At 45.4% G+C, this 25,665-nt stretch overlaps 1 long non-coding RNA gene across 2 annotated transcripts in view; it reads right to left on the bottom strand.

The window, feature by feature from the left end:
- Window positions 1-25,665, bottom strand: part of LOC119855928 — a 54,554-nt gene that overhangs the window by 3,717 nt on the left and 25,172 nt on the right. For both annotated transcript variants that reach the window (XR_005293076.2, XR_005293077.2), the window contains exon 2: window positions 24,572-24,892. This is a non-coding gene — a long non-coding RNA (uncharacterized LOC119855928). The remainder of the gene's footprint in view (window positions 1-24,571; window positions 24,893-25,665) is intronic.

Genomic DNA, 25,665 nt, shown 5'->3' with positions numbered 1-25,665 from the left:
ATACCTTTGAGGAGTTGAACTGAAGTGCCTAAGTCACTTTTGAAAATGGGACATAGGCACTTTGGAAAATTTTACCCAAGATCTAAGGTAGCCCAGACCCAAATCTGTGGTGCACATAGCTATGACTGTTTTCTGGGTACTGCAACTTTAGCTGCAAGAAGTTGGCCTATCTGGGAGGGGACAGGGCAATTCAAGCTGGAGACTCTAGGAGTTAGTCTTCACTGTATCTGGAGCGAACACTACTGGTACAACTCAAGTGTTACCAGACTCCCAACACACAGATTTCTGGCCCTTATGCTTGAGCTGGCTGACCTGGTAGTAAGGGTGAGCGGAAGCTCAAGTGCCCCTGAAGCTCAAGCTAGTAATGCAGTGGGAACTCAGCTCTAGCCTAAGACACACTCTACTTTCTCGTGTTCTTTCTTTGCCTCAATCTAAAGCAAAGTCACGGGGTGTGGAAAGTACAGGACACGCTTTGCTCTTGGTGTATGGAATACACGACAAGAAATCATTTAGAACTTTAACAAATCCACCACTTGGAACTGTCCCTGTGAACCACCCAGGCACCAGTATACCACAGAGAGAGAGAGAGAGAGAGAGAGAGCGTGCAGCCCTCTGCCCCCCACAACAAGCAACAGGAGGGAGAGTCATGATGGAGCCCAAAGCAATAGACTAGACAGTTCCTAATGCCTCTAGCATTGCACTGACTAGATACAAACACCCCTGGAAAGCATGTGACCCATTCTCCACTGCCCATTTCCCCACAGACTTTCCCAGCTTAGACAAGCAAGACTCAATAGTGACTTAGGAAGAGATGGAAGTTCTGGCTAGACTGTGAAACCCTTACTCATGCTGGTGAGCATTAACTCTCAGCAGCAATCTTGACTGACTTCCCATTGACTATTTTTCCATAATTCAAGACAAATGTCTTGCATTGATGCTGACTCTTTTATAGTTCAGCTGTCAGGCTATATTGGATAACAGAATCAAAATGCCAAGCCTTATAAAACGTACAACGTTCCTTGCTGTTATAAAAAATTCTTGCCAGAAGAAAAATAACTTTTTAAATTAAAGAGGAAAAAGCTCAACAACTTAGTATGCAAATTGGGAACTCTAGCAAATCTGATATCTTCTGCACCAATCTCGATTAAATAGAAGCCCAATCATTTTCAAAGGGAAAAGGACGGATTCATTTCAGGATGCTTATTCAAAACAGAAGAAAAAAAAAAGATGAAAATATGTTTGCCATCCATAGCAGTTTATCCGTGAAGAAAAATTACCAAGAAATCAACCCTCACAATAGCTGGAACAAGACTATTATTTTTAATGAGCAAATGTAGTACTTATATATGAGGCTTTCAGAGAAATATTTCATCCAGGTCAGAACCAATATATTACTGTCCATGACGACTTTGCTAGAAACAAGGTTAAAATAAAATTTCAGCCAGAGTTACTGATCTGGATCGACAAACGGAGGGAGCCAAGCACCTTGCAGAGGCAATGGAAACTCCACTGATAGATCTTGCAACCACTGCATCTGAAACCACTACTTGAATTTAAACTAATTAAAGTAAATATGATCTTAGAAACAAGAATAAAATCTCTGGAGAACCAAAACATGTTACATTACTGGTAAGTCATCAGATGTATTGAAGATGATCTTTCTAGATCTGTACAGATCTTGGAGAAATGCCTCTTGCCAGCTGTAAGCACTTCATTGTCACCAGTGGAATCTGTTCTGCTTCAATCTCTCTGACTAGAATAATTCCTAGGTGCAGTTGCCCTCAGGTTATAAGCAGGCAAGCAAACAAAACATTATTTGGTTCCAAAGCATTACTGGTCAGATAGGGTCTGTTTTATGCAAATAAATCCTAGACCCTAATTCATGCACAGAAATTTCAACTCACAAGGTTAAACTCTACCTTCAGAGAGGCATGTACAACTGCCATTGCAAACAGTAGCCATTTCACTCTTTCCCTCTGAGAAACCTCTGGAGCATCCTCCAGGCAGTCAAACAAACAGCATCTCATAGTTTGGTGAAACGAGAATCAGAGGGCTCTTCAGTCCAGGATGCATCTCCTCTTAGAAACCTGGGAATTGCTTCAACGCATTCAGAGAATGACAGCTCTGCAACTGAAGCCCAAGAGAGAAGAAGTGGTGCAGGTAATTCCAGTAAAGTTGCTTAATGACTGTTTAATAGGGAGGGAGGAGAGGCAGCATAATACTTCTGTGAGCTCCGGCTGGAGGTACTGAGAAGTTTGAGTATTTAGAACTGCAGCTGATTTTACGTGGAGTAAAGGAAAATGCATTGTTTCTAGATAACATACTTGCAGAAAGGAGAGAGCTGAAGAAAAATCAGAGGGATTTAAATAACAATGTGTCCACCTTCTCAAATAGCTGTGTTGACCAACATGAGTGGATATCTTGATCACCAGGCACAACGCCCTACACTACAGAACTGTAAACAGACTTTTAGCATCTCACCCCCTGCCGAAGATCCAGCTCTCCATTATCTCAATACCACACTCAGAGGAAGAAATGTTCCATTAAGACACAAGCTGCAGTTGAACCTGGTGGCTAGAGCTAAATTTTGCCTCAAGTGCCATCTCTTGTCAGTCGGCTGAAGCTAATGGGCTGGCAGGGGGGTGAGAAGGCAGAATTGGAACCCATGGTGGGTTTATATTGGGTGTCTATGTACTGACTGACCTCTTCAATGTGATCAGCTGTTTCAGTTTATAGGTTGTTGCCTCATTCTTTTCTCATTTCATTGTTTCTTGGCCTGCTTGTAGAACTAAAAGGGCAAAAGAAGGAACTGCAGGTGTTTACAAGGGATGAGGGTATAAAGCATACAGCAAACCAGCCTTCCTGCAGCAAGCCTCAGGTAACTAACCTCAGCAGCAGCAAAACACAGAGAACTAGGAAGGTGGAAACCTCAGAATGTTTACATCCTGTCCACCCACACAAGTCCCCTTCCCTCAACAGGTCCTGCAAAAGACCTTCCCTCCAACAACCCTCTGGCCTCTCCTTGGGGCTAGTGTCTCACAACTCTTTACTCCACAGTGAAGTAAAGTGGCTCAGATTGCAACTCCAGCCATAGGGATGAGCATAAGGATGGCTTGCCAGATGCGCCCTCCTTTGGAGGAGTGAGGGAGGAACCCTTCTCTACTTACTGACCAGGTAGCTGGCTGGAATAAACTGCTCCATGACAAGGTGTGAGGTAATTTACCCTTCACATAAAGCAGAGTGAGGAGCAGAGGAGGAATTATTACTCATTTGTTGTTCTGTTCCAAGGGTGATACGTGCTACCTCTTACTCTAGGCACATTGCAAGGTTACAGTCTAGCCCTTTGTATTGGCTACATGTTGTCGAACCACCAAGTCGTGATTTGTGCTTTCCAGACATTAGCTGGGGAGCTAATAATTCCTGGAGATGACAGCATTTTTTAACAACCCAGGTTTTCTTTATATTCATCTCTACACCTTTACACGAAATAAAGTAGATCATGCTCTTTCAGTGGACAGTAATAGGCTTCAGGGGCTTGAGGCGGATGCATCCAGTGGTGAAATTGGAAAAGCTGCACCTTTTTTCACTTTAAAAGAATATTCTCTATTTGATGGAGGGAGTGTAATTAATCTGCAGTCTATTTACAAGGTACATTTCCTACCACCTGACTGAATTACAGACAAGGGAGCTAGCTAGTAGCTGGCAGGGTGTTACTCAGTCCAACATCTAGCCAGTAGAGGGCTCCATAATCCTTAGAGCAGTGGTTCTCAACCAGGGGTACATGTACCCCTGGGGATATGCACAGATCTTCCAGGGGGCACATCAACTCATCTAGATATTTGCCTAGTTTTACAACAGGCTACATAAAAAGCACTAGCAAAGTCAGTACCAACTAAAATTTCATAGTGACTTGTTTATACTGCTCTACATACTACACACTGAATGGTAAGTATAATATTTATATTCCCATTGATTTACTTTATAATGATATGATACAATAAGAGAGCAATTTTTCAGTGATAGCATGCTGTGACACTTTTGTATTTTTATGTCTGATTTTATAAGCAAGTCATTTTTAAGTGAGGTGAAATGTGGGGTATCCAAGACAAACCAGACTCCTGAAAGGGGTACAGGAGTCTGGAAAGGTTGAGAGCCCCTTATCTAGAGCACAGGCAAAGCCAGTAAAATGCTGAGGTCAGAAGGGGTCAGGGCTGGGCAGACAGCAGGCTCGGGGGTGGCAGCCTGAGAGCTGGGTTTTACCATTGAGATCTAAGCAGGGAAGCTGTCTGTTGCCAGCGGCAGGGCACCCGCAAGAGCCACAGCAGGAGGGTGCAGGGCAGGAGCCTGCTAGCAGGAGACATGGAGATAAGTGCACGTGTGACAGCAGGACGAGGGTGTAGAGGGGCCCTGACACGACCATGGGTATGTCTACACTACAAAGAAAACCTGGGGCAGTAAGTCTCAGAGCCCAGGTCAACTGACTTGGGCTGCGGGACTAACTATAGCAGTGCAGATGTGCCCCAGGTTCAGAGACTCTCCCCCCTCACCAGGTTTCAGAGCCCTGGCTCCAGCCTGAGTGGGAACTCCTACACTGTTATTTTTAGCCCCCCAGCATGAGTCTATTGACCCAGGCTCAGAGACTCAGTCCCACAGGTTTTTCTTTGCAGTGTCGTCATACCCCAGTTGATCTGGACTCTGGCCTATGGGGTCTGTAGTGCATGAATGTATCCAGGACAGAAGTGGACTAGAGGGAGCAACTAGTATTGCCAAGCCCCAGATTTCAAAAAGGCACAAGTCAGGCCGCAAAAGAACCATGAGATTTTAAAAATATAAATAAATATTGGGCGCTTTTTATTTGACTTCTGGTTTCGAAGCCTTTCCGGGGCACATTTCCAAGCTTGTCTTTGAAAGCCTGCGGGCTAGATGCTTCCATCTGAAAAAAGTAGTAAGCGGAGATTCTGACATAATCATTTGACTTCAGGAGCTGGGACTTGATGAAAAAAAAAAATAACCCAAACACCAAATACATATCACATAACTCCCAGTAAAAGCATAAGAGCTGGCAACACTGGTCAGTAGCCCAGGCACAGTCTATGGAGACCTAAAGGATGCAGTAACCTTTATATCCTGCACTGGGGCCTGGTCTACTCGGGGTGGAGGTGAGGGAAATTGATCTAAATTACACATCTAAGTGAATAATGTAGCTGAAGTCGACGTACTTAGATCTACTCACCGCGGTGTCTTCACTGCTGACACTCCCCCGTCGACTCCGCCTGCACCTCTCGCTCCGGTGGAGTACTGGAGTCGATGGGACAGTGCTCGATTTATTGCATCTAGAGTAGATGTGATAAATCAACCCCCGCTGGATCGATCGCTCCGGAGGTAAGTGTAGACATGCCCTGGGCATCCCACTGGGGTTGGATAAGAAACTCCTGGGTTGATCTTGTTAGTATCTGGTGAACTTGTTATGGACTCTGTTATGGGAAGTGCTAGTACTGCAACACTCCACTACCTAAAGTGTGTGAGCATTTACGGAAGCCTGCAGAGCCAGTGTCTGCTTCTAAGCTGATAGTACAGAGAGCTCATCAGCAGACATCGACCATCTCACTGCAACATCCTGCAGCAGAGTCAGTTATGCTACAGTAGAACCTCGGTGTATAACAACAGAGTTATGAACTGAGTGGTCAACTACACACCACATTTGGAGCCATAAGTCAGGCAGCAGCAGAGACAAGAAAAGCAAATACAGAACTGTACTGTGTTAAACTACTTAAAAAAAAAAAAGAGGGAAAATTTTTAAAAAAAGATTTGAAAAAATAAAGAAACTGTTTCTGTGCTTGTTTCATTTAAACTAAGATGGTTAAAAGCAGCATTTTCTTCTGCATAGTAAAGTTTCAAAGCTGTATTAAGTCAATGTTCACTAATAAAGTTTTGAAAGAACAACCGTAATGTTTTGTTCAGATATACGAATAGTTCAGAGTTACGAACCACCTCTATTCCTGAGGTGTTCGTATTCTGAGGTTCTACTGTATACGCAGAATACCAAACATTTCTGAAAACATCACATTTCTAGCATGTACACACAAAGCAGTGTGGGTAAATATTGAGCAGCTGTCTAACTCTTTTTAAAACATTCATTTAATTGTTATTAGGCATTACAGTTAAAATGATTCCACTGTAACCATGGTAATTTTTATTACTGACACACTGTTGATTGTTCTATGTGGACATGTCAGTTTGTTCTATTCTGATCACAGATGACTGGAAGTGCCATTACAACAGGAGCTAGAATGCCATGTCAGATCTCTCCCAACTGAGGGATGGGTCAGAGGTCCATAGATTTCAAAGTCAGACAGGACCATTGGGATCATCTAGTCTGATCTCCTGTATAAACACAGGCCATGGAACATCTCCCAACTAATCCCTAGAGCAGATTTTTTAGAAAAACATCCAAGCTGGAATAAAACCTGTCAGTGATAAGAATCCAACACAAACCTTGGTAGCCACACTACCCCAGGAGCGGACTAGAGAATGAACTGTGATTCCATTTTCATGCAACAGCTGACTCCTTCCAACCAGCGAATTGGGCGAAGAGATAGGCAGACCAAGGGCTCTGCCAACACCCAACCCTGGTCTGCCTCCTCTCCACCCACATGTTTCAGTGAGGAGGTACTGGGCCAGCAGCTCCGGCTACATCTGTCCCCATCAGCTAGAGCTGCCATCTGGGCAGGAGGAGAATCCAGGGGGTGCTTTATTTCCCTTTACTCCTTTGTATGGCTGAAGAGGAGCTGTGATACGCCAACCCTAAGGTGATGTCTGCCTGTGACAGAGCTCACCTCACCATGCTAGTGCCACCTGCTGGCCCTCTTGAGGATTAGCTCCTCAGCTTGGTACACCCTCTCCCAAGGGTGCCTAGCCTGCCATCACGTCTGCTCTCTGACCCGTGTCACTCCAGGGACTGCAGCGTCCTTTTCATGACACAATCTGCTGCTTTGCTCAGTGCCAGATCTGTAGCTCTCTCCTCATGGCTTGGCCCTCTGGCCAGGTCACTTAAGTCCTCCCCTTCCGGGGAATCACAGTCTTTCTAGGCCCTTCTATCTGGTGGGTATCTTCCATGTCCATATCCACTACCTGGTCCTGGCTCAGGGACCCTTTGAACTGCAGTCACCTACTGCATTACTTTTCCTCAGCTACCACTGCATTTTCCTGGACCACTTCCCTGTGGCCACAGATCCCTACTTAGCCCCAGCAGTCCATCCAGAGTGCCTTCTCTACTCCCTGGGTCTCTGCCTGCCTTGCTCTGTCCAAGGTGCTACAGGGTTGCGGCCTACTAGGGACACAGTGTTCCCTCCTCAAGCACCCAGAAGCTACTGACCCTCCTCTGCACCTCTTCTTATATGGGCCTGCTGAGCCAGGATTGGCTGCTCCCCACAGCATCTCTCCTATTGGATGCTTCTTCACACAGCCTCTCTAGGCCTTTTTTAACCCCTTCATGCCAGTGTGGGCTGGATGCCCCATTACGCTAACTTCTGAGGGGGGGGATGCGATTCTCAGCTCTAGGAGATATACCGAGGCTAGCTCTCATCAAGCTAACATGTTAAAAATAAAGAGTTGCCATCCCAAGAATGGGCCCAGCATCTAGGCGGAAACATACTGAGAGAGGCTAGCCCCTCCTGCCTCCAGGGCTACCCTCTGTTTTTAGTACATTAGCTCAAGTATGTCTCCACAAGCTGGGAATTACATCCCCTGCTCGAAGTGTAGACATACCCTTAGTGTTATCAGCTGCAATAACACCACCATAGCAGCAGAGTATCAGCTCAGGGCATGCGTAAAAAGAGCATATTCACACAAATGCTGCCAACGTTTGCTACACAGATTCTGCTGCCCGCAGATTGCAAAGTACCTTACTCAATGAGGATTAAGGTCCTACCCAGCTGAGGAAAGGTGGTTGAATTTGGCTTTTCATGTACTTCTGCTGGGGTTCTACAAGGCAAAGGCCAGATTGTGCACCCCTTGCCCCCACTGACGAGCAGTCATGCCACGAGTGCTCCCCTTGATTTCAAGTGAAGAACTTGTGTGAGTAGCAGTTCCTCATGGGAGGAAAATGTTCACCATCTGGTCCTAAATCAGGAGATTCAGTGTCCCCTAACAGAGGGAGTATTGTCCAGTTGCTGACGCAGGAGCATAAGGCAAGGTGTTGCTGAAAAGCAGTGAAGACAGTGCAGTCATGCTGATCGAGTGATTTGTGTTACAGAAGGGGCTAGAGGCCCCAGATGACATTGGAACTCCTATTGTGCTAAGCACTGTAACAACACAGACCATCCAAAGAATGTTCAAGCTAAATAGGTGAGACAGACGTGATGGGAAGGGAAACAGAGGCACAGAGAGGGGAAGTGGCTTGCTCAAGGACACCCAGCAGGGAAGTGGCAGAGCTGGGAACAAAACAGGTCTCCTGGCTCCCACTCCAGGGCCCTATTCAGTAGATCATGCTGCCTGCTTTTCTAACCGAGATTACCTGATCCATAGGATAGATTCCACTGAGTGACAATGACATTCCCATATCTGCAGGGAAGGTGGGTTTTGGAGTGGATAGGAAACATACATTCTTGATTCCTCAGACTGCATTTGCATTCACTTCAGCCATCTAATAATAACTGTGCTGACATTTCTTCTGATTCTCTGCTTTTTAAAAAACACTTCTAAAAATGTTCTATAAAAAAACCTCACCATTGATTCAAATTCTGGCAGGCAGAGCCTGAGTTTCACTGAGAGGGGACATGTTTTCATAGAGCAGCAGGCACTGGAAGTATTAAATCTGGGAAGTTCAAAAGGAGTTCAAGGGATTTGGGCACCCAAACCCATCTAATTTCAGCATGATCTTGGCACCTAATTCTTTTTGGGTCCTCTGAAAATCCCAGTTTAATCTCACAGAGGCAACATGACATGAAAGTTACTATGTGGGGAACACAGTCTGGTCATGATAAAAATGTTCTTACTGAAATCATAATGTACAGTTTTGTCTTTATTCTTAGTTTCTCAGTTGATTCAATTCCACTTCTTCAAAGTGCGCTCAAACCAGTATGGAGCATGGATCCTATTGCCATTAAAAGCTCTGGACTGTTTTGCCTCATAATTATGTCTGCGCTCCACAGCTGAGTAGGGAAGTCAGTTTGGAATTTGCTTAAATGTGATGGAGGAAAGCTGAGCAGAGCACGATCTGTGTTTAACTATCGTGAAGTGAATCGTCACTGTCAGAGTTGTAAATTCCATGTAGATTTTCGGGTTTGGATTGATTTTAACTCATTTATCCTTTTGGCCAGAAGCACTTGCAGCTTCCCACTTGAGATTTGTTTCTTCCACTCTTTTTGCGCTCCATGCCAATGCTCTGGGTTAGTTCACTTCATCGTTTGAGGGACAGGGACAGCAATGCTTCAAGTTCTGAGTAAGGCACAACATGCAGTTGTGCTGTCCTAGGAGCACACTCAGAGTCTGAATCTTCTTCCTGGCTCCCTCACGGCTCCCTGGGGTGCCAGTCCTTAACCTGATGGAGATGACTTCCCACAATGCACTAGCTCCATTGGCTGCAGACTGAGAAGGTGGAGCCTATGCTGCTATCATTGATGCACATAGCCAGTGCATGAGTTGGACCATATGTTGGCTTTCGTGTGTCTAAACTGTAAAGTGGCTTGAGGACATACTGTACATCTTAGTTCTGAAAACAAAGCACTGGCTTTTGATATTATGAGGATCAGGGTCCCATTGTGCTAGGCGCTGTACAAAAACAGGGCATCTGTCCCGGTCCCCAAAGAACTTATAAATGAATGAGAACATTGATAACAGGTAAGGCTGCAGATACTAATTAAAACATATCATCTTACTAATAACAAAATTAGCATTTGGAAACCTGGAAATTCTTCACAGAAAGAGTATGCAACAGGCTCTAAGCCAGGATTGGGGAAACTTTGTGGCCTGAGGGCCACATGAATGCTTACAAAATTGGGGTTGGGGTACACCAGGGGGTGTGAGGGCTCTGGGGTAGGGATGAGGGGTTCGGAGGGCAGGAGGGGAATCAGGACTGGGGCAGGGGTGAGGGTTCCGGCTGGGGGTGCAGGGGGGGGGGGAAGGAGGAAAACCTTTCATGGTGACAAGCAGGTAGGCTAATTCCAGCAGTTAACAAGAATATCAGAGGAACAGTGGGGGGTGGGGTGGGAGGGAGAAATACCATGGGGAAATAGTTTTACTTTGTGTAATGACTCATCCATTCCCAGTCTCTATTCAAGCCTAAGTTAATTGTATCCAGTTTGCAAATTAATTCCAATTCAGCAGTCTCTCATTGGAGTCTGTTTTTGAAGCTTTTTTGTTGAAGTATAGCCACTCTTAGGTCTGTGATCGAGTGACCAGAGAGAAACAGCAGCCTGGATTTCTACATAGACTGCTTCCGCCGACATGCACGAGCTGAAATTGTGGAAAAGCAGCATCGCTTACCCCATAACCTCAGCCATGCAGAACACAGTGCCATCCACAGCCTCAGAAACAACTCTGACATCATAATCAAAAAGGCTGACAAAGGAGGTGCTGTCGTCATCATGAATAGGTCGGAGTATGAACAAGAGGCTACTAGGCAGCTCTCCAACACCACTTTCTACAAGCCATTACCCTCTGATCCCACTGAGAGTTACCAAAAGAAACTACAGCATTTGCTCAAGAAACTCCCTGAAAAAGCACAAGAACAAATCCGCACAGACACACCCCTGGAGCCCCGACCTGGGGTATTCTATCTGCTACCCAAGATCCATAAACCTGGAAATCCTGGACGCCCCATCATCTCAGGCATTGGCACCCTGACAGCAGGATTGTCTGGCTATGTAGACTCCCTCCTCAGGCCCTTCGTTACCAGCACTCCCAGCTATCTTCGAGACACCACCGATTTCCTGAGGAAACTACAGTCCATTGGTGATCTTCCTAAAAACACCATCCTAGCCACTATGGATGTAGAAGCCCTCTACACCAACATTCCACACAAAGATGGACTACAAGCCGTCAGGAACAGTATCCCCGATACTGTCACGGCTAACCTGGTGGCAGAACTTTGTGACTTTGTCCTGACCCATAACTATTTCACATTTGGTGACAATGTATACCTTCAAATCAGCGGCACTGCGATGGGTACCCGCATGGCCCCACAGTATGCCAACATTTTTATGGCTGACTTAGAACAACGCTTCCTCAGCTCTCGTCCCCTAATGCCCCTACTCTACTTGCGCTACATTGATGACATCTTCATCATCTGGACCCATGGAAAAGAAGCTCTTGAGGAATTCCACCATGATTTCAACAGTTTCCATCCCACCATCAACCTCAGCCTGGACCAGTCCACACAAGAGATCCACTTCCTGGACACTACGGTGCTAATAAGCGATGGTCACATAAACACCACCCTATATCGGAAACCTACTGACCGCTATTCCTACCTACATGCCTCTAGCTTTCATCCAGATCATACCACTCGATCCATTGTCTACAGCCAAGCGCTACGATATAACCGCATTTGCTCCAACCCCTCAGACAGAGACAAACACCTACAAGATCTCTATCATGAATTCCTACAACTACAATACCCACCTGTTGAAGTGAAGAAACAGATTGACAGAGCCAAAAGAGTACCCAGAAGTCACCTACTACAGGACAGGCCCAACAAAGAAAACAACAGAACGCCACTAGCCATCACCTTCAGCCCCCAACTAAAACCTCTCCAACGCATCATCAAGGATCTACAACCTATCCTGAAGGACGAGCCATCGCTCTCTCAGATCTTGGGAGTCAGGCTAGTCCTTGCTTACAGACAGCCCCCCAATCTGAAGCAAATACTCACCAGCAACCACACACCACACAACAGAACCACTAACTCAGGAACCTATCCTTGCAACAAAGCCCGTTGCCAACTCTGTCCACATATCTATTCAGGGGATACCATCATAGGGCCTAATCACATCAGCCACACTATCAGAGGCTCGTTCACCTGCGCATCTACCAATGTGATATATGCCATCATGTGCCAGCAATGCCCCTCTGCCATGTACATTGGCCAAACTGGACAGTCTCTACGTAAAAGAATGAATGGACACAAATCAGACGTCAAGAATTATAACATTCAAAAACCAGTTGGAGAACACTTCAATCTCTCTGGTCACTCGATCACAGACCTAAGAGTGGCTATACTTCAACAAAAAAGCTTCAAAAACAGACTCCAACGAGAGACTGCTGAATTGGAATTAATTTGCAAACTGGATACAATTAACTTAGGCTTGAATAGAGACTGGGAATGGATGAGTCATTACACAAAGTAAAACTATTTCCCCATGGTATTTCTCCCTCCCACCCCACCCCCCACTGTTCCTCTGATATTCTTGTTAACTGCTGGAATTAGCCTACCTGCTTGTCACCATGAAAGGTTTTCCTCCTTCCCCCCCCCTGCTGTTGGTGATGGCTTATCTTAAGTGATCACTCTCCTTACAGTGTGTATGATAAACCCATTGTTTCATGTTCTCTGTGTGTGTGTGTGTGTGTATATATATAAATCTCTCCTGTTTTTTCCACCAAATGCATCCGATGAAGTGAGCTGTAGCTCACGAAAGCTTATGCTCTAATAAATTTGTTAGTCTCTAAGGTGCCACAAGTACTCCTTTTCTTTTTGCGAATACAGACTAACACGGCTGCTACTCTGAAACCCATGAAAAGAGGGTGGTCAGGAAGAAGTCAAACAGACCATGCAGTGACAGTGGAACCCAACGAGCATACACATGGGATGAAATCTCAGCAGCGGATTTTAAATGTGGGAAGTCCGGAAGGAACACAGATTGAAGGCACAGCTAAAAATGCAATTTAACCTGGATGGGTTCAACCCATCACCGCAGTTCTTTGATGAGCAATGCTTTCACAGTGTGATGAAAGGCTTAAGGGCAGATAAAATAGAAAAGGGTTTTTGAAGTAGCTATTTAATTTCATGTAGTGGGTGAGGAAGCTCTTGAAGACTATAAACAGACACTGCCTGAGGAAGACAAATGTATTTGGCAGGAAGTCTTAAAAATATTTAAGAATGACTAACCCTAAAGAGAACATTGTGTTTGAGTGGCATCAATTTGAGTCTCCTCATGTGGGAGCAAATGGGATTGACAAGTCTGGAGCCAAATTGAGACAGAAAGAGTGAGAGAGTCTGAGATTACTGAAAATGATCTGCTTAGAGAGAAAACTGTCCCTGGTGTGATTGACAAAACCAGAGAGAAAGGTTATTAAGGGAGTCTGATTTATGCTTGCAAAAAGCAATAGACATCTGCAGGGCCCTGGAGGCCACACCACACTAGAGAGAGATAATAAAAGCACTGAAAAGTTGGTACAAACCGTCAGACAAAACAGTACTGGGAGTAGCATCACCAGAGCTTAGCCATGTGAGACTGAATGGGGGTGCAAATGAACGCCATAAACTGAAACGTAACAGGCCTCACCAATTCCTAGCTTACCTCTGCACAAGAAAGCTTCACAAACAGTGCTGCTGAACATAGGCTGAGTTGAACACAAGGAACTTTATTAAACCTTGTGCACTGCTTTGTCTATGCGGCTGGGTTGCTTCCAGCCTAACTCCCCAACTTTCCCTGATCCACTAGCATCCCGTCAACAACAGTCCCTCCAGGGAACATGGGCCCCCTGACCCCAGTTCCACTGATTGTGGTATATTTCCCCTATTTTACAAAAACACTTTATGGAAACATTAAAAAATAATTGACACCACCCCACCCACCATCTCTTTGGCCACAGGTTGCTAGCACATAGCCTAGTCGGAGTCTTGTCTTTACCACAAATTTAGCTGGTCACATAGCTTCTGACATAGTTTGGTCTGCTCAACAGGCAACCACACCGGAAGTGACCTCTCTGTCTCTCTCTCACCAAAGTCTAGCAAACTTTCTGTGGAGTCTCCTCCCTCACCGTGGGGTTGGCCTCCGGATGGTTCTCTGTCTCACCATTCTGTGAGGATCTCTGAGTCTCTGTGGGCTCTCTGGCTGTTGTCTCTGCTAGTTCGTAAGCCTACCACTTGTTTTTCTTTTGTAGTCACCTTGTATGCACTAGATACAACTCTAGTGACTGGATCCTCACAGGACAGCCTGTTTCCAGGGCCAACAACAGATCCTTGGTTGACCTGTCGTACACTTGTATTTGCTTTCTCTGATTGTCGGCTATCTCCTCTCAGCAGTATTTCCATCCTTCTGGGTGAAACAGGTCTCCCCTTATGGGTAGCAAGGTTTTGGTCCTTTGGGTACCCCGTGATGGGGTATTTCTGTGTGCCAAGAGCGTTAGCAAGGGTTCTGAGCCAGAAGAAACAGCTTTGTCTAACAGCCTTAGCTGTTTTCACAGCTGATTCCACCTTACCATGGCTCCGTGGGAATGCTGCAGAGGTGGTGTACCTGTCAAACTCCCATTTGCATGCAAATTCCTTGAATTCTTCCCAGGCAAATTGGGTTCTGTCGTCCGTGAATATGCTATCCAGAATGCTGTGTCTTGCAAAGTGGGCCCTCAGTTTGCCAATCACTGACTTGCTTCTTATATCAGGCAGGCCATTAACCTTCCAAAAATTTGAATAGCAGTCTACTGTAATCAAGTACTGCTTTTCCTTGAGGGTAAATAAGTCTGCTCTCACCTTTTCCTATGGTCGGATGGACAGCTCATGTGATAAGTGCCAGCAGAAAGACTGGCAGATGTCACACTCTCCTATTAAAGAAGCGGAGTTCTGTATTCATTCCTAGCCAGTAAACACACATTCAAGCCTGTCTAAGACAGCTGTTACAATCGAGGTGTGAGTCATGTATTTTTTGAATGACATCCTTGCATAATGAGGCAGGGCCAATAGCTCTGTGTCCTTGAAATAGGATTCCGTCCCTATACGCTCAGCTCATCTTTAATTTCAGAATATGGTTCTGCTCTCACCAATACTTGGCTTTTGTCATCTGGCTCTGCTTGAATCATTCTCTCGATTGCCTGCAGCTGGACATCCTTTTCTGTAGCCTCTGATCACCAACAACTATGCAGTACAACATGTGAATGGATTCAATGTCCTGATCCCCTTACACCAGCTTGCTGAAACTAGGTATACATGCTGCTTAGGGTGTCAGCGAACAACAGTAGCCATTGTGGAGAATATCTGATCTTTAGTTGTTAGTGCTGGAGTCTTTGTGGCATGAATAAGGGTCTTGGCCATGATTGTCTCTAGGGGTTTATGGTCTGATAGCACTACTAGTGGGTGGCCATAGATTTACCGATGGAATCGTACCACTCCAAATACCACAGCCTGAAGCTCTTTTTCTATTTGAGAGTACCCCGTTCAGTCTCAGACAAGGCTCAGCTGGAATAAGCAACTGGCTGCTCCTGCAAAAGAGCTACACCCAATCCCACCAGCCTGGAGTGTCAGTGGCTCTCATGGCTGGTCGTATGCAAGAACAGGGGCATCTGTTATTTCTTTGTGCGTCAAATGCTTGCTGTTGGGAACCTTCCCAGTCCCACTAAACATTCTGTCTTGTTAACTGATGTATGGGTTCCACTACTGCAGCCAAGTGTAGACAGAACTTTGACACAACATTTATCATTCCTATGAAGTGCTGTACCCCTTTCACATCTAATGGAGTTGGCATATCTGACTACCTTGATCTTCTTAGGATCTGCTTTCAAACCTTCTGCTGTGAGCAGATGTCAAGTATATGTCACCTCACCTTTGAGTCACACTTTGTCTGGCTTGAATTTTATGTTCTTGTCCCTGCATCGCTGTAGAAAAGCTTCTGGTTTTCTACCATGGTCTCATTCAGGTTCCTATCATTGCTCCCGTCACTTACAGTGAGGATATCTGCAGTTATTTTCACCCTGGCAGCTCTTCCAACACTTGGGTGAGTCTTCTCTGGAACACTTCTGGTACTATGCTTATGCTATCGGCATGTGTGACCATCTGTAGCAACCAAATGGTGTTGCAAAGGTCGCCAGCATGATAGACTTCTTCCACACTTATGTGCCAAAACCCATTCTTCACATCACAGAGCATAAAGATTCTGGTTTGAAAAGTTCTGGCAAGATGTCACCAATTGTAGGCCGTGAACAGTGGCATCTTTTCACTACCTGGTTCAGAAGCTTTAGGTCTATGCAAATGTGTAATTTGCCTGATAGCTTCTTTAGTAGCACCATGCTGCTTAACTAGGGTCTGTATTGACCTCTACAGATGCTATGTTACCCCTTGCTCTGCAGTGTTTGAGCTCCTTGCATGCTGGAATTTTTTTTTTGTAGTAAGCACATTGAGATGGGAAATGGAAACAGCTTTTCTTTGAGGCACCTGTTGCCTTTGAAAACATCCCCATATGCTTTTTAAATTTTTCTCAATTTTTAAAATTGTCCATGGGACTCCTCCCCCCCCCCTTTTTTTTTTTTTGCTTCTTGCACTGCATCTATAAAATTCTGATACTGTACCCTGATTAAATCCCAGCTTCTACGGCTGTACTCTCCCAGAGGGGTCTGTGGTGCTTATCATCCCATCACCACAAACTTCAGCTGGTACCATTGGTTATTTTTCAGGTTTGTTACTATAAAGTCACATTCTCCTACAATCTGCATTATGCCCTCATTGTATATTAGATTGCACCTGCTGTTTGTAATGGGTGTGTTCCATTCCAATTTACCTCAAGGAATTACAGTGCAGGAGGCCCTATTATTCAGATGAAATTGCATGAGGTGTTTCCCTAATAACATTGATGCAGACACGGAGGTTGGCATTATCCCTTGTTGCATTCCTGTCCCAAATGCCTGTACCCAATATGCTCTCAGAATCAAGGAGAGAGAGTCATGATGTCACCATTGCCATCCCCTTCTTGATCATCTTTCTGAGACCTTCTTCTGCTCTTGGACACACTGATAAAATGACAGGTTTCAGAGTAGCAGCCGTGTTAGTCTGTATTCGCAAAAAGAAAAGGAGTACTTGTGGCACCTTAGAGACTAACAAATTTATTAGAGCATAAGCTTAAGTGAGCTGTAGCTCACGAAAGCTTATGCTCTAATAAATTTGTTAGTCTCTAAGGTGCCACAAGTACTCCTTTTCTTTTTACTGATAAAAATGGTTCAACTTGCCATATTCCTTGCAATGCTGTCCTAGTGCAGGGCAATTCTCCTTTACATGCTCACGCTGCCTCCCACAGTAGATGCACGTCACGATGCGCATGGAACCTTGGCCACTTGCTCTTCTTTGCTGTTGTCTCACTTCATGTACTTCTGGGGATATTGTGCCTCCTAGGGCTTTCAGTGTTTCTTGGGGGCTTTCGATGCACACCCAGGTCTAAGTATCTGTCTAACGTGAGGTCCACTTTCCGGAGAAGCTGCTCCCGAATCAGGAAGTCTGTCATTGGATGGAGCAGCCAATGTGCATAAGGCATAACATAGGGGGTCTACCTCCTCCTCTTCAAACTGGTGTCTAGTGAAAAAGCCGTGTCACGCCACAGTTTTGTTCTGCTTTGGGGAGCAATAGGCCCCCATGGATCTTAGGACTGTTGTGAAGCTTGAGGCAATGGTGAGTTTCAGAGCATGCAGCTCTCTTTCTTGTGCCCCACAAGGTCAAATAATCATTTTAGTTTTACTTTCCTGCTGCTGTTGTCCCCCTGCAAGGCCAGGCCTGCGTACAGCTCCAACTCCTTCGTCCACTGGATCCATCCCTGGGCTAGGTTCGTGTTTGCAAAAATCTAGGTCTCCAGAGTGAATTCCGTGACTTACGCCATCAGCTGCTGCACGGCAGAGAACTTGTTGCTCAGACACAGACACCATGTTTCATTCACAAAAGCTGACTGCAGGTGAAATTGAACGGATTGGAACAAATTGAACAAGTGAAACAGATTAAATCCTGTGCACTGCTCTGTTTATGTAATCCAGCCTAACTCCCAGTGTTCCCTGTTCCCCTAGTGTCCTGTCAATAACAACACCGCAGGGAACATGGGCTCTCTGGCTCCCGTTCCTCTGATCCTAGTACAGAGGCACTGGAGAACTGTGTGAGGAATTCCTATCTGCTCATAACAAGAGCCTTTTCCAAGAATTCAGAACTTACATCAGCAAATGCAGCAATTGCCAAAGCAGAAATACCCCTCCTGAGACATGGCAGGCCAAATATTTGAAGGCAACTAGTGATTGGGTACCCAAATTAAGACACCTTAAAGACACCTGATTTTCAAAAAGTGCCAAGAAATGAGTCATCTTTCAGCTGTCTCAAGTAGGGGATTTAAAAATTGAGGCATCCAAAATCTCTTTGAAAAATTTACTGCTGCATCACTAAGGAACTAGTGAAGGACTACGTACCATTTGCATTCAGAGACGCAGTACATTTGTAAGGCTTCAGGGAGTGAAACTCCACTATTTCAGTTCAGGGACCCATAATTGGATAGAATAGCGGAAACAGTCATGTTTTACAAACCCAGATCCAGGCAGAGGTCCATAGGCACTTGTTCTAGTGTTTGGAAAGACCACTGACAGCAGAGTCAAAAGCACTGTGACTCAGGCAGCCAGGCCTCCACTGTCTGTATAAATATAGACACTGGACCAGCATCAACAGTGCCCCTTCCCCATGGAGAGGGGATCGCAGATGCAAGTTTGCTATTGTTTGCACCCCTCAGTGGTGTTCGCCAGTGATCCTTTCTGCGCGCCAGTGACTGGAGCCTATGCACAGGGAATAACCCTTGGAACTCCCCCACCCTCCGACAATGCCCCAGGCACAAAGGAAGAGCTGCCCTGCCTCCCTAGTGGATTGATTTGCCTGACTGAAAGGGGCCTCTCAGTTTTTTGAAGAAGAAAATTTGCATGACTTTAGCAGAGCACTAAATACCTCCCTTGAGCCAAACCAAACCCCTTGGTGTACTGGCCGGGTGGGTGGGGAGGGGGTTTCTGTTAGGGCCAGATGTGCTCTTTCAAGAGCCCAGAAGAGGCACTGTGTCAGAGATACACTCCTTGTTGGCACAATTCCTCCTGGGGCTCCCCTGTTTTGCTGAGGGGGAATGACCTGTATCACCCCTTCACAACGCAGCATATTCCTCCCCACTGCACACTCAGTTGGCTCTCCTGACTGGCAAGAACCATGACTCTGCCTACTCTCCCACCCAGCACCTGGAGTTTAGATCCAAATAGCCCTCATGCAGATGGGCAAACTATGTGGAGTGGGGAAAGGGCAATCAGTGTTGCCCCCTACTCCTCTGCACTGCTGTATTAGGGCTAATTACAACCCCGTCTTTAGAAAGATGGGTACTAAAGGCTAAGGACCTGATGCAACCGGCACTCAGATAAACTAATAGACTGGCAGATAGATATCAGTGGTAGTTGGATGGGGCCCTAAAAGCATTATCACTTGGATCACATACAGGCAGGTCCCTTTCTATACAGCAGGAATCAGGATATATTTTTAAAGACATAAAATCTCAGAAAAATTTTAAAAACCCTCTAGTTTTTGGAATTTCCCAGATTTTAAAATGACCCTAAACTTCTCCCTAAGAAAACGGTGGGTACTTGCTTTTCTCACATATTTACTCTCTGAAATTAATTTCTATTTTAGGCACGATTTCTCTTCTTCTAACTAATTGCTCCCAATTTACATCTGACACTTCCTGATAAATTTTGTTAGGCTTGTCTGCCACATCTGCACCATACACAAAATTATCCATAATGCTCAGACTGAACTTTGCCAGATGGGTGTTATTTAGATGTATTTATTTAACACACAAGACTGAGGCAAATGCAATTTAGCCTTGAGAATGTTATGTTTGGCAAATCTATTGCACATTGTTATTAAGAAGCAAATTTAAAATAGGAAACTCACTGTGCTTTATATCTGTCTATCACAATATTTTCAAAAGAGCTTGTGTGTGATAGAATGTGCACCATTCACTGAGATATCATATTTTAGATCAATAAACCGATTCCTAGATTTAAATGTCAGAAGGGACTGAATACTATGATAATTTAGTCTGATCTCCTGGATAATACAGGCCATAGCATTTCACATCATAGAATATCAGGGTTGGAAGGGACCTCAGGAGGTCATCTAGTCCAACCTGCTGCTCAAAGCAGGACCAACCCCAATTTTTGCCCCAGATCCCTAAACAGCCCCCTCAAGGATTGAACTCACAACCCTGGCTTTAGCAGGCCAATGTTCAAACCACTGAGCTATCCCTCCTCCTGTCTTGTATCAAGCTCATTACTTTTGATTGAACTACAGCATCTCTATTAGCAGCATCCAATCTTGATTTGAAGACTCCAGGTGATAAAGAATCCACCACACTGAATAATGTAAGTGTGTACAAGGAAGCCATGATCTGGCGAGACAAACATTAAAACAGGTAGTAGAGAGACACTTTTGGAGGTATGGGATATGAAAGCAGAAGGGAATGTTAAACTACACTGAAATTTGCACTTCAGTCCGGGATCAGGAATATTGACATGTTAATTGACCTTCAGAAAGGGAGAAATCATTGGTAATGAATTACCTATGCATTTTTTTAATATCACATACACTTTGAATAGGTCTGAGTGTCCACTGAGAGAAAATGCTTCTGTTTTTGTTGCTAGTTGTCCATGCTCTGCTGATGACTTATGAGTCTCTCAGAAAGAGTCACTCTTTGTTTCATGTCTATTTTTCTTTGCCTTTATTGTTCACCAGATTGGTTTTCTTTACCGCCCTCCTGCCCATACTGCTGCTCACAGTAACACTACATGTGGCCGTTTTCACCACCAAATTAAAGCACACTCTCAAAGCAGAAGGATCCATCAAAGGGTTAAGAATATTCCTGAATATGCACTCACATCTTTGATTTACTGGAAAGACTACTTTTTCCACTGGTGCAGCACCTACATTTTTATATCAGACACCTATTGATACATAAAAACACAGATCAATATCTTGTGTCCTGAGGGGGAAAAAAATCATATGCTTTTAGCCTCTGAAGTACCCTCCTGTTAGTTTGTCTGTATAATCACATATATTTACTATGGAAACTACTGACTTGCTAGCTCACATATGAAGCATCTTGTGCAATTACCATTAAACATAATTTAATAATTAATACAGTTACTCCTTCACTGAGCAGTAGCAGATCCCAGGGCTTGGCAGGTTGGTTCTGGAGGGAAAAAAAAGAAAAATTGGCTCTGTGGAACAGGCCTAGTTTAATGAATATGCACTAGACTCACTTGCTCCTGACCACCTAACCAGTTTTTAACTGGCCATATTGATCTTTCCCTTGCGTTGCTGGCTGCAATGTGCCAGGGTTTTTCACTTGAAACTTAAAACATTGCAAATGGCAACCGTTGTTACACACATGCATGGGAACGCCAGCAGCTCCTTCCACTCTGGCGCAGAGGTAACATGGCCCCTAGGAGCGCTGCTGGCATGGCACCCAGGTCCTGTTCCACTTGCCAGGCCCTCAACGTGCAGATGTGGCAGCTGAGGCTCCTGCTCCTTCCAGTGCTGGAAATCAGGGAGGACCCAAGGCTCACCTGCAGGAAGGGATAAAGAGCAGGGTGCGGATCCTGGGAGAGGATGGTAGGGGAGCTCCCTGCACTGAGGCTCCTGGGACAAGGTGGGTGCAGAGGCTTAGGGCCGGGCTGGGTAGGGGAGGGTGTCTGAGAGGGGAAGAGGAGGATCAGGCTGGTGGGGAAGGTAGTGCTCAGTTTTTATGCCTCTTGGATGTGACAACCCTACTTAGCTTCCTACCAGGTTTGGTCCAGCTGCAACTGCCCAATCATGACTCACCCCCGGCATGAGTGGTCAACACTTCTGTGAGTGGTGTTGTGACCTGGCACATGGTGTCGCAGCCCCACTCAGGTTTGGTGCCATAGGTAGATCTTTGCATCCTGGGGAGCTGCGCCACCACCTCTGGGTGCCCCCCCAGATGCCAGAGCGATCAAACCATATCAGAGGAAAACCCCTCCCAGGAGTCCCATTTCTCAGAACCCTTTTCAGGGATCAGTTTGTCTTCAGCCCATTCTGTCTCTTTCCTGGTGTTGGTGTCTGTCATGAGCCACGGTGGCCTCTTTGGGGTCTTGGTAGCTGGCCGTCATGGTACCCAAATTCACCCTTTGTCCCAAGGAAAAGGGTCCGTTTTCTTGCTTTCTTGGCTGCTGACATGGTCTGATCGCCCAATCAGTGTCTCAGAGTCAGTCCCTTATTTGTATCGATTTGAATCTAAACTTCTGTCCCAAGCCAGCTGAGACTCAGTGCTCCTTTCCCTGAGGAGCTGGTAAAGCTCTTCTCTTAGTCCTCCCAGTGTTTCAAAAGGCAGGAAAGCACCTCTGGCTCAGAAGGCTCAGCTATCAAATGCACCGAGGTACTTGCTCTTTTCTGCTTTCCATGGTCTCCGACAAGTCCAGCTTTAATCAGGAACCTGTCCCCTATGACTGGGGAGCCAGCTGGGCACAGCTGAGTTCATTGCTATGTGCACCCCAGGAATTAGCCTACTTAGCAAATGTCTCCCAGAGCAAAAGGAGAGAGAATGGGTATTAGATTTTTTTAAAAAGTCAAATTGTCATGTATATTTAAATTGAATATTCTAGATGTATACTTTTCATTATATTTTTAAAACACTTCTCTGATCTAATAAAGATGTTCTCTTACTTATAAATTGTATAATCACACACTCTAATTTATGGAAGGTGGGGGTCCCTCCCATTTCCATAGTACACAAAACTGCAAAATACTTTAATCAGTCCCCGATGTGGAGCGTGTACCTTGTTTTCTTCACATTGTACACACCAGTCCTCCTACAGACACAGAGGGAACACAGCCAATCCTGTCTTTCAGAAACCACACTCCCAACACTAATGCTGGGTTCCCAGGGAACTCCTCTACACCAAGAGTCAACTCTAATTAGAGGGCAGAGAAAACCCTCCTGCCCCCTGCAGTTACTTTTCAGGGAAGATGTTGCACCAAACAGTAACAATAAGAGCATGCGTTTAAGGACTGTACATTGCTACCATGCTAAAAAAAAGAATGCAAGTCTACAAGTAACAGCACCACCTGGCGACTCCTGTCACAAGAATATATTCCTTAAACTTAATAGGCTGGATGACATGAAACATTCCCAAAGTCTTGTCACTGTGCAATTCCCCCAACGAACCATTTTACACATGCATTTCAACTAGTCTGCGGAATGTCTAAGACTAAGAGCAACATCCTCACAGTTACTTCTGGCTTTACAGCTTCCTGATCCTGGGGATTTATAGGAACCGATTTGGCCAGTAGTGCAACTCAAAACAGCCTCAGAGCTGGTCTAAATTGTGCCAAACTACAATGCCACCAAGGACCTGTTCTGGTAGCCAGGCAACACCAACACAAAATATGCTCCAATCCCTCTTCCCTTAACTGTGCCCCCAACATCAGGGCCAGCAGGCAGGCCTGGAGGTGGTACTGCCTGTGTCAGGGACAACTTAAAGAGTTCACTGAGCTTTGTTCCAGCATAGCAATCTAGGAGGTCCTGTACTATGCACATTGCATGATGTGTGCATGATTTGAGCAACGTACTGTGTGAACTGGTTTGGTGTTGGACAATGGATCGGACAGCTATGAAGCCTATGGCACTGCATACCAGAGAGTCTGGACAGCTGAGTAGCTGCTTGGGAGGTTAGCATTTTTCTGGGCCTCGTGCCAATGTTTCCACACTGAGACAGACTGAAGCTGAGGCAGTGCATCTTGCAGAGGATACATAGGGCTTATCCTGGATGCCCCCTAGCTACCTCCTGATGCAAGATAAACAGGATCTTGGACATCTCCCTAGGGTGTGCACAGCTTGTAAACAAACCAGCTCCTTTGCTGAGCCCTGCAGAAATAGGGTCCATGCGTTTGTCCATTGCAGGTGTGTTCCCTCAGCTGCAATGTGGTCACACTGCTGGTTAGCAGAGGGCGAGAGCATGACCCTAACTGCAGCACAGAACTCTGCCAGCAGAGGGCTTGGAAGCAGAGTTGCACATTCCTTACATCTATTGCGCTTACAGCGCTCCTGACAGCCCCTGCCCCTGTCGTGCACCCAGGCGGGGCGGTGACGCAGCAGAATGCCAAAGCTCTACTGTGCCAATCCCAGCACGGGCCATGCAGCACACCCGGAGAAGCATAGCCACCACCGAGCCGACAACATCTGTAATCTAGATTTGTAATAAATTATTCAACTTTTCTTCGTTATTTGCCGGACTTTCAGAGCTGGGGGAATCATTTGGGATTTTATGACTTGCACCATACTTTAAAAGATACATTAGTGGATAACGTTCAGTTGTTACTCAATTCTAATATGAAACACTGGACCCAATATCCCCATTATTAGCCTGTCTCCACTCCACTCCACTGCTGTTTCTTATCACTTAGTTTCCATAGGAACACGGGATTTGCCATATGGAATCAGACCCGAGGTCCGTCCAATCCAATATCCTGCCTCTGACAATGGCCAAGGCCAGACACTTTGTATGATACAAGAAAGCCTAAACAGGCAAATAATTCAATTATTATCCAATCACGCAGTCTTCCCCCTTGACTTACCCTTCTTTATTCCATACAGAGCACAAGGCCTTCACTAGTGCCTTCCCTCTTCAATGAGCTTCTGCTGCACTCTTAGCTTTAATTCTGCTTCAGTTGTGTGTTTCCATGTTGCCCTTGGTCAACCTCGGCCCCTCTAACCCTGAGGATTTCAGTCTAATGCTCGTCTTGTTATGGTCTTCAGATCTTTCCTTCATGTGTAATCTGGCCAACTCCATTTTCATTCCATAATTTCCTCTCCTGTTGTTTCTGTTCCATCCTCCTCCAAAGCACGTCATTTGTGATTTTTCTGGCCATCTGATACTAAGGATTTGTTTCAGGCACCTGTTTATGAAAAGTTGGAGTTTATGTAGTAGTGTCTTAAGTCCCCAAGTTTTAGCCCCTTCCCCCTGTATGTTTATTTTCCTGATCCTCTTAATTCCTATAGCCATGGATGAGGTGGTGCCTTTTACAACTGGTTATTGAGAATTCAGGAAGGAAGCAGTTAATAATCTCTGAAGGAGTTCGTTAGCATAGTAGGAAGGACCATCCTCCTCCCTGCCAGAAGCTTGAGACACCCTCAATTACCTGGAATAGCAAAATGCAGATGAAAGAAGCTCTTGAGGAGACCCTTTGTATCAGGGCAGCTTCCCTCTGGATTCTGATTTACATGACGTACAGAACACACCTAGTCCCTGGTGCACCCTACTGCAGATGCCTCAGGCCTAGCGCATCTGCTCTGTCAGGCAGAGCTACTTTGTGCCCTGATGCTGAGGTGCCCATACAGGGACTAGGATGGGATGGTCACATGGTCTAGGATTGGTACTCAGATGCCAAGAGATGCAAATAGGAGGTATTAATTCTCTGTTCTATTCAGCTTTGTCATGTTTATACAGATTTGTGATGGCCAGTTAAGATGTAGAACACTTGGGAGTGACTGTTCTGTTAAAGGTTTCAGAGTAGCAGCCGTGTTAGTCTGTATTCGCAAAAAGAAAAGGAGTACTTGTGGCACCTTAGAGACTAACAAATTTATTTGAGCATAAGCTTTCATGAGCTACAGCTCACTTCATCGGATGCATTCAGTGGAAATGCATCCGATGAAGTGAGCTGTAGCTCAT

This window comes from Dermochelys coriacea, chromosome 5, assembly GCF_009764565.3.
Source record: "Dermochelys coriacea isolate rDerCor1 chromosome 5, rDerCor1.pri.v4, whole genome shotgun sequence".
Lineage (NCBI taxonomy): Eukaryota > Metazoa > Chordata > Testudines > Dermochelyidae > Dermochelys > Dermochelys coriacea.
This window is presented reverse-complemented; position numbering and strand designations above follow the sequence as displayed.